The 8,581-nt window shown below is 38.8% G+C and overlaps 1 pseudogene; it reads right to left on the bottom strand.

Annotated features, from left to right (window-relative positions):
• LOC102502258 (heterogeneous nuclear ribonucleoproteins A2/B1 pseudogene) overlaps positions 1-8,139 on the bottom strand; it is a 14,338-nt pseudogene extending 6,199 nt beyond the window's left edge.
• Between the last annotated feature and the right edge of the window lie 442 nt (positions 8,140-8,581).

The raw sequence follows: 8,581 nt of genomic DNA, 5'->3' as shown, positions 1-8,581 counted from the left end.
AAATGTTGCAGAATATCATGAACCAAGCAAAGAAGTAAAGAAATAAAAACAAGCTAAAGCCCTGTGTCTATGACTAGAACATAAAACTAAAAGAAAATATGCCAGAAACCTACAAACTTTTGTATTAAAAATAAGTTAAGCAAATTTTCAATGAGGTAAAATGTAGAGAACATAGTATGATGAACTCTGAAGGACCTATTTACATTTTTTAAATAAAGAATTTTATTTATTTATTTATTTATTTATTTTTTATTTGACCAGAGACAGGGAGAGAGAGTGTGAAAGCAAGCTGCCAGGTCTGGGACTTGAACTTCAGCTGACCATGTGGAAGTCTAGTGCCTTAAACACCATGCCGCCTGGAAGCCCCAAGGACCTATATATTAATTGAACTTCAGCAATCATCAACTTTTGGTGAATTTAGATTCATCTATGCTTTTATCCATTCCCCCTATTCCCTGGGATCACTAACAAGTGTCATTTTAAAAAGCTTTATATTATAAAACCATATGCAAATAGAAAAGTGAAAATAACCACCAATGTTCAACAGAAGTAATCATTAGGAAAATGCAAATAAAAATCACGAGGTAAGACTTCACACCCATTAAGATGGCTATTATATAAAGAAAAATAACATTAAGTGCTATGCATTGCTGGTAGAAAATGTACAAGGGTGGGACCAGGTAGAAAATGTACAAGGGTGGGACCAGCAGTTGCATAATGGCTATGTCGCTGATGGCCACACCGCAATCCCTTCTCCTCCACTCTCCTCTCGGGATCTTGGGCACGCACACACACACACCCGGCGTGAGTTTTAAGCCATTGGGTCTGGGACTCGAACTGCGGTCGACTACATGGGAGTCCAGCGACATAGCCATTACACTAACTGCTGGTCCCAACATCCCTTTCTTTATAGCAATCACACATCCCAAACGACCACACTATACTGATTTCTATCACTATCAAATAGTTTTATTGATTATTAATAGCATATATAAAGGTATGTATTCTTTTGTGTCCAACTTTTATTACTACCCACAATGTTTGTCTTTTTAAACCGTCCCATCTTATCACATATATCAGTGTGAGGGAGGTCTTCAAAAAGTTCATGGAAAATGTTCATTATGAAAAACTAAGAATAGATTTCAAATTTTTTGGCTCCAAAATAAATTTGTACTTTAAATTCCATTTTCCGTGAACTTTTTGAAGTCTCCTAATAGCTACCTCTTTTTTTATTGTGTACTATTTCATCTAAAAAATATACTAGATTTTAAAAAAATTGATTTTACTTTCACTAGACATTTCAAATGTTTCCAGTTTTTAAGGTGCTATGTTTCAAATGTATTCCCCAAAATGCATGTGTTAGGAACATAATCCCCAGTGCAATAGTGTTGAAAGGGGGACCTTTAAGAGGTGATTATTGGATTATTAGAAAAGTCATGCCATATTTTTCTATGCAAAAAATGCATCATGACTTTTTTTTGGAGAGGTTTTTGCTATAGGGCGCCTGTGCTCGCCAGACAGACGGAGCGAGACAGAGAGACAGAAAGCGAGAAATCACGCCCCAGGGGGGATGGGCACGCCACAATCCCTTCTCCTCCATTCTCCTCTCGGGATCTTGGGCACGCACGCACACGCGCCCGGCGTGAGTTTAAGTCACCGGGTCTGGGACTCGAACTGCGGTCGACTACGTAGGAGTCCAGCAACATGGCCATTACACTAACTGCTGGTCCCGCATCATGACTTTTAATGTCTTCATCATGGGAGCAGATGAGTTGTCCTGAGGGTGAATTTGTTATAAATGTAAGTTCAGCTCCCTCTTGCATCCTTGAGTGCTTTCTTACTCTTCTGCCTTTTGCCATGGATGATTCAGCCTGAAAATACTCACCAGATGTGGATACCTCAAATATGCTCTTCCCAGAGTTTTCTCCTTTGCCAAGTTCTGCAGCCAGACAGGATCCAAGAGTTGTGATCTCAAAGGCTGACCTGTATACAACTGTGTTACTTGAAGACGATGTGAAAAATTATTTAGATTAAAAGAACCATAAAGGCACATGAGAGGCTGTTAAATTTGTGACCCAAAGCTGAGATTTTAAAATTGTGGACACATGGGACAGCAGTTGGTGTAATGGCTATGTTGCTGGACTCCCATGCAGTCAACTGCGGTTCGACACAGAAGGCGACAAATCACGCCCCAGGGGGGACGGGCACGCCACAATCCCTTCTCCTCCATTCTCCTCTCGGGATCTTGGGCACGCACGCACACGCGCCCGGCGTGAGTTTAAGTCACCGGGTCTGGGACTCGAACTGCGGTCGACTACGTAGGAGTCCAGCAACATGGCCATTACACTAACTGCTGGTCCCGCATCATGACTTTTAATGTCTTCATCATGGGAGCAGATGAGTTGTCCTGAGGGTGAATTTGTTATAAATGTAAGTTCAGCTCCCTCTTGCATCCTTGAGTGCTTTCTTACTCTTCTGCCTTTTGCCATGGATGATTCAGCCTGAAAATACTCACCAGATGTGGATACCTCAAATATGCTCTTCCCAGAGTTTTCTCCTTTGCCAAGTTCTGCAGCCAGACAGGATCCAAGAGTTGTGATCTCAAAGGCTGACCTGTATACAACTGTGTTACTTGAAGACGATGTGAAAAATTATTTAGATTAAAAGAACCATAAAGGCACATGAGAGGCTGTTAAATTTGTGACCCAAAGCTGAGATTTTAAAATTGTGGACACATGGGACAGCAGTTGGTGTAATGGCTATGTTGCTGGACTCCCATGCAGTCAACTGCGGTTCGAGTCCCAGACCCAGTGGCTTAAACTCACGCCAGGCACAAGTGTGTGCAAGCCCAAGATCCCAAGAGGAGAATGGAGAAGTGATTGTGGCATGGCCACTTCCCTGGGGGGTGATTTCTCGCTTTCTGTCTCTGACTCTCTCTGTCTTTCTGGTGAGCACATGCACCTTATAGCAGGAACCTCTCAAAAAAAATTATGCACATATTACACATGAGATTAAAAATATTTTTTTATTTTGCTATCTTGGATTAAAAATTGTCCAAAAATGGGACCAGCAGTTGGCGTAATGGCTATGTTGCTGGAATCCCATGTAGTAAAATTTAAATGTTAAATTTTAACATTTAATACAATGTAAGTGTATTAATATTCTTAAAAAGGGAGTAATATGAACCAATCATAAATAAAATAGATTAAATAACATACATTCATTGTTAAAGTTTTAAAAAATCTTGGACTTCCTAGCTTTTTAAAATAAGTTGCCCAGACTCTGGTATTGTTAGAACAGCACATAGCAGACTAAGAGGTCTGTTATGAATAAATCCACTTTGAAAATTCTTGTACATATTGATACATGCATGTATTTTTCTTGGTTATATTCCAAAAACTAGAATTGTTGGGTCAAAGGGTATGCACATATTCTACGTTGATAGATATAGCCACAGTTTTCTGAATGGCTACACCAACTTGCATTTCTGCCAGCGGGGTATGAGTGTTCCCATTGCTCCACATACTCATCAAATGCTTCATATATGCAAACTTTTTCATTTTAGCCACTCTGTTGGGGTTGTGGTGGTATATAATTGTGGTTTTGATTTGCATTTCTCTGATGCTATTGAGCATGTTTCCTTCTCTCTTTCTCTCTCTCTCCCTCTTCCTTCCCTCTTTCCTTCCTTCTTTTCCTGTTTGGATTTCTGTTGTTGTTGTTAAGTTCTCTTTGCCCACTTTTCTCTTGGGTTTTCTACGTTTGTTATTGATTTTAAAAAGTTCTTTATATAGTCTGTACATAGGCCCTTTGTTTTGTTCATTATTATTATTATTATTATTATTATTTATGCATTGAATTGTTATACATTGTTTAAATTGTAAAGAGATTTTACCCAACATGATATATGCCACACAGTAGTTAAGAATACTATATATGACATCACCAACAGGCAACAAACCGTATCTGTGTCCCACAAATGTCTTACTTCTACATCTTTCCCCAAATTTCCCTTCCTGCACTCTTCCCCTCTCCCACTCTCCTTCCATTTTGTCCCCAGTGTCCATAACAATTTTAATGCTTTTATGTCCTCCAATCTTTTAGTCTCTACCACAGAGTGTAGTCAGTCAGTATATGTTAAGTATATAGGCCCTTTGTTAAATATATTGTAAATAACTTTTCCCATTCTGTGGAAATTTTTCTGCCTTTTACATAATTTTTAAATAATTTTATTGCCTTTAAATTTTCTGCTGTCCCAATTCTATGAAGATGTACTTCTATATTATCTTCTGGAACTTTTAGGTTTTTATCTCTCTCATTTAGATGCATACTCCCTCTAGAATTGATTTATGTATATAGTGTGATATAGTGGTAAATTCATTTTTTCCAAATGGTTATCAAACAGAGCATTACAGTGACACCTTTGTCATTAATCAAATGACAATGTTCATGTGTATTTGTTTCTGGGCTCTCTATTCTATTGCATTGGACTGAATTATTATAGTTTAATAATAGGTTTAATATTTGGAAGTGTTAGTTCTCTGACTTCATTCTTCTTTGTGATTGGGTTGGCTATTCTTAGATCTTTACATTTCTTCCTAAATGTTAAAATAACTGTCAATTTACACACACATGAACACATTCAAACCTGAAGGAAGTTTGATCAGTAATTGTGTTGAGTCTGTGAATCAATTTTGGGAGAATTGGCATGAGTACAATATTGAATATTCCAATCCAGAAACATACTTATATATTTTTGAGATAAATTTATGGCTAAAGAAACCACAACCACCTGGATTTCCATCAACTGACAAATGGATAAACAAAATATGTCATTTCATATAGTGGAATATTATTTGGCCATGAAAAGCAATGAAGTATTGCTCTATGCTACCACATGAATGAACCTTGTAAATGTAATGTTAAGTAAAAGGAACTAGTCATAAAAGGTGGCATTTTGTATGATTTATTTGTATAAAATTTCCAAAATCTTATAGAGACAAAAAGGAGATAGTGGTTATCTAGGGCTGGAACAGACAGAGAGATTGGGATGGGTCATAGCTAAAGGGCATGGGGTTTCTTTTGGAATGATAAAAATATTCTAAAATTGATCATAGTGATGATTGCACAACTCCATGAGTAGACTAAAAAACATTGAATTGTAGACTTTAAGTGGGCGAACTATGATATCTAAATTATTATCGTTAAAGTTGTTACATGTCAACACACAAACTACCACTCTAGAATGCCAAATTGCTTGATTGTTTAGGCCCTAAATCAGACATATTTTCTAGAATGCCAAATTGCTTGATTGTTTAGGTTCTAAATCAGACATAAATATTTATTCTTTAAATATTGGTGAATAAAATATATATCCTCTAATACTGTGTCAGCTAGAGATTTGCACAATTAGTGTATTTAGAGATTCAGGATGCTATGGGTTGTTTCCCTTGTGGAGACTGTGCTTTTAGTGTGCAAACAGGGTATGCAAAAGTATTGAGGTGGACAGATCAGAATCTTCCAACACTGTATAGTTAGGTGTGAAAAAATGACTACCTTCTCACCAATAAATTAGTAGCAGAAGTGATGTGGACTCCTCTGGCCCAAGGCATTTAGAGAGTTAATGTTCTCTTGCCCATTATGGCTGAGTGAAACTTTGCTGTGGTAGCGAATGAGTTAGAGTCATGAAGAAGATGACACGCCCTAAGGAACAGAAGAAATAGGACAACAATGAGCTGGAAGGAAAGAAACTGGGCCCAAAGATGATCTTTTGCAGAGCTGAATCATTACCATTGGAACTATTACATGAAGTGTGTGTGAGTGTCCATGCACATGTGTAAATGTGTATGGGTATATATATATGTGTGTATGTATATATTTATATGGGTATATATATGTGTGTATATATATATATATATCCTTCACATAAAAGTATTCCAAAATATTTCACACATAAACACACACTTCTTTTTTAAATTATTTTTAAATTGTATACATTTATTTTTTCAATTATTATTATTATTTATACATTCAATATCTATACATCATTTAGATTGTAAAGAGACTTCACCCAGCATGATATACACCTCAGACCAGTCCAGTTGAGAATACTATACACATCATCAACAAGTAATAAACCATATCTGTGTCTCACAAATGTCTTACCTCTCTATTTTTCACCAAATACCCTTTCCTACATTTAACCACTATACATCACTTTGATTGTAAGTTGAATTTACCCAACATGAATGCACTTCACACCAGTCCAGTTAAGGACACAAAACACATTATCATCAACAGATAATAACCCATCTCTGTGTCCCATAAATGTCTTGACCCTTTATTTTCCTCCTTCATTTCTTTCCTTACACTCTCCACCTTCTCCCACTCTTTCTCCACATTTTCTACAGAATCAGTAACCATTATCAATGTTTCTATATCCTCTAACCTCTCAATTTCCACCACAGAGTGTGGACAGTCAGTAAATGTTAAGTGGGGATATATAATGTCTCTCTTTCATAGCCTGGCACGCTCCACTCACCAGCAAGTCTTCCATATTCGTCCACTTTCTTTGTTTTATTCCTTTATAATTATTTTATTAAATTATAAATGTACAACAGCTTCTTAACTCTACACATGCACTTAAATTGTTTAAAGGAAGAACTTCATGTCTTATTATACCATGATCCTGGCTAATAGCTTTTCAAAACTTTGAGGAAAATCTTTATAAAAGGTTTCAAATGTCACCTGAAACTTAAAAATTTAACATTATCAAAGAAGAATGCTTCTACACTCTTACAAAGACCACTAGAAAGAAATAACAATTAAAAAGCTAAGAAACTGTCTCAAAGGTGTGTTTTTTACAATCCTTCCTCCACAGTAAGGTAATGTTATTAAATAATCCAATCCATTCACAAAATGGATCTCTACATCAGCTCTGGTGTCTTCTGCCATATCACTGCAAATTTATGCATGACTGAGATAAGAGTTTCCTTAACATTGTTATTTCCATAACCTGAAGCTGTTCCGTTACCTCCAGGCTGCGACTCTCCTATTTATACAGTGAAGCCCATGACAAAGAGGAAGAAGCTCAATATCGGCTCCTCCCACCATAACCCCCACTTCCTCCTGGACCATAGTTTCCTCCACCATATGGTCCCCCCATGTTCCTGCTACCACCAAAGTTTCCACTCTTCATTGGACCATAGTTAGAAGGTTGCTGGTTATAGTTTCCAAAATCATTGCAATTTCCACTTCTGTAATTTCCTCCTCCAAAGTTGTCATAACCACCTCTGTAGCCCTCACCCTGGTGGCCAGATCCAGGTCCTCCACCACCATATCCTCCTCTTCCTCCTCCATAACCAGGGCTACCTCCAAAACTGCCACTTCCAGGTCCGCCACCATACCCATTATAGCCATCCCCAAAGCCACGTCCACTTCCATACCCATCAGATCCTCCTCTAAAGTTACTCCCTGGTCCTGGTCAAAAATTTCCACCACCACCACGTGAATCTCCAAAACTGAAATTGCCTCCTCTCCTACTCCTAGAACTTTGGATTTCCTGCATTTCTTGTTTGACAAAGCCTTTCTTACTTCTGCGTTATGTCCATTGATAGTATGGTATTTCTGCAAAACAATTTTTTCCACAGGATCATGGTCATCAAAAGTAACAAAGCCAAAGCCTCTTTTCTTTCCGGATCGCCAATCAGTAATTATCTCAATGGTATCAGTTTTTCCATATCCCTCAAAATAATCTCTAAGGTGATGTTCTCCAGTATCTTCTTTAATTCCACCAACAAACAACTTCTTCACAGTTACATGAGCCCCTGGTTTTCCAGACTCTTCTCTTGCCATAGCACGTTTGGGCTCAACAACTGTCCCATCAATTGAATGAGGTCTCGCAGTCACGGCAGCATCAACCTCAGCCATGGATGAGAAAGTCACAAAACCAAATCCTCTTGATCTTTCGCTCGCAGTATCCCTCATTACCACACAGTCTGTAAGCTTTCCCCATTGCTCATAGTAGTTCCTCAAACTTTCTTCTGTGGTTTCAAAGCTTAAGCCACCAATAAAGAGTTCATGGAATTGATCCTTTTCTCTCTTTTTCCTCTTCAAAGGAACATTTTCTAAAGTTTACTCCATCGCGGACTCAGTCGCTTCAGCCTGACTTCCCGCACAGCCGAGCGAGAGAGATGAGAGAGATCTCCTCGAGGAGCTCAGCTGGAGCCAGACTCATTCTGGCGCCCCAGGGGCAAGAAAGTGGGCTGAGTCTGGCTTTGGCGCCAGCAGCCAGACCAAGCAGCCTCTGCCTAGAAGACTCTCAGGACCCTTCTAGCCCTCTCCTCTCCCTCCCCTCCGTGACCCACCAGGCCAGGTCGCTAACGGTAAGTGCCACGTTGCCATTGTCGCCTCTGCCCCCCACCGCGGGCCGGTTCCCGCTGGCGCGCGCGGCCCCTCCCCCAGGCCTTGGTCCACTTTCTATTGAATGCCAGGGTCTTGTTATGGCTGAATAGTATTTCATAGAGTATATGTGCCACACTTTTCCAATTAATTAATCTGTTTGTGGACATTTGGGTTGATTCCA

Source organism: Tupaia chinensis, unplaced genomic scaffold (genome assembly GCF_000334495.1).
Source record: "Tupaia chinensis unplaced genomic scaffold, TupChi_1.0 Scaffold145456_1, whole genome shotgun sequence".
NCBI lineage: Eukaryota > Metazoa > Chordata > Mammalia > Scandentia > Tupaiidae > Tupaia > Tupaia belangeri.
This window is presented reverse-complemented; position numbering and strand designations above follow the sequence as displayed.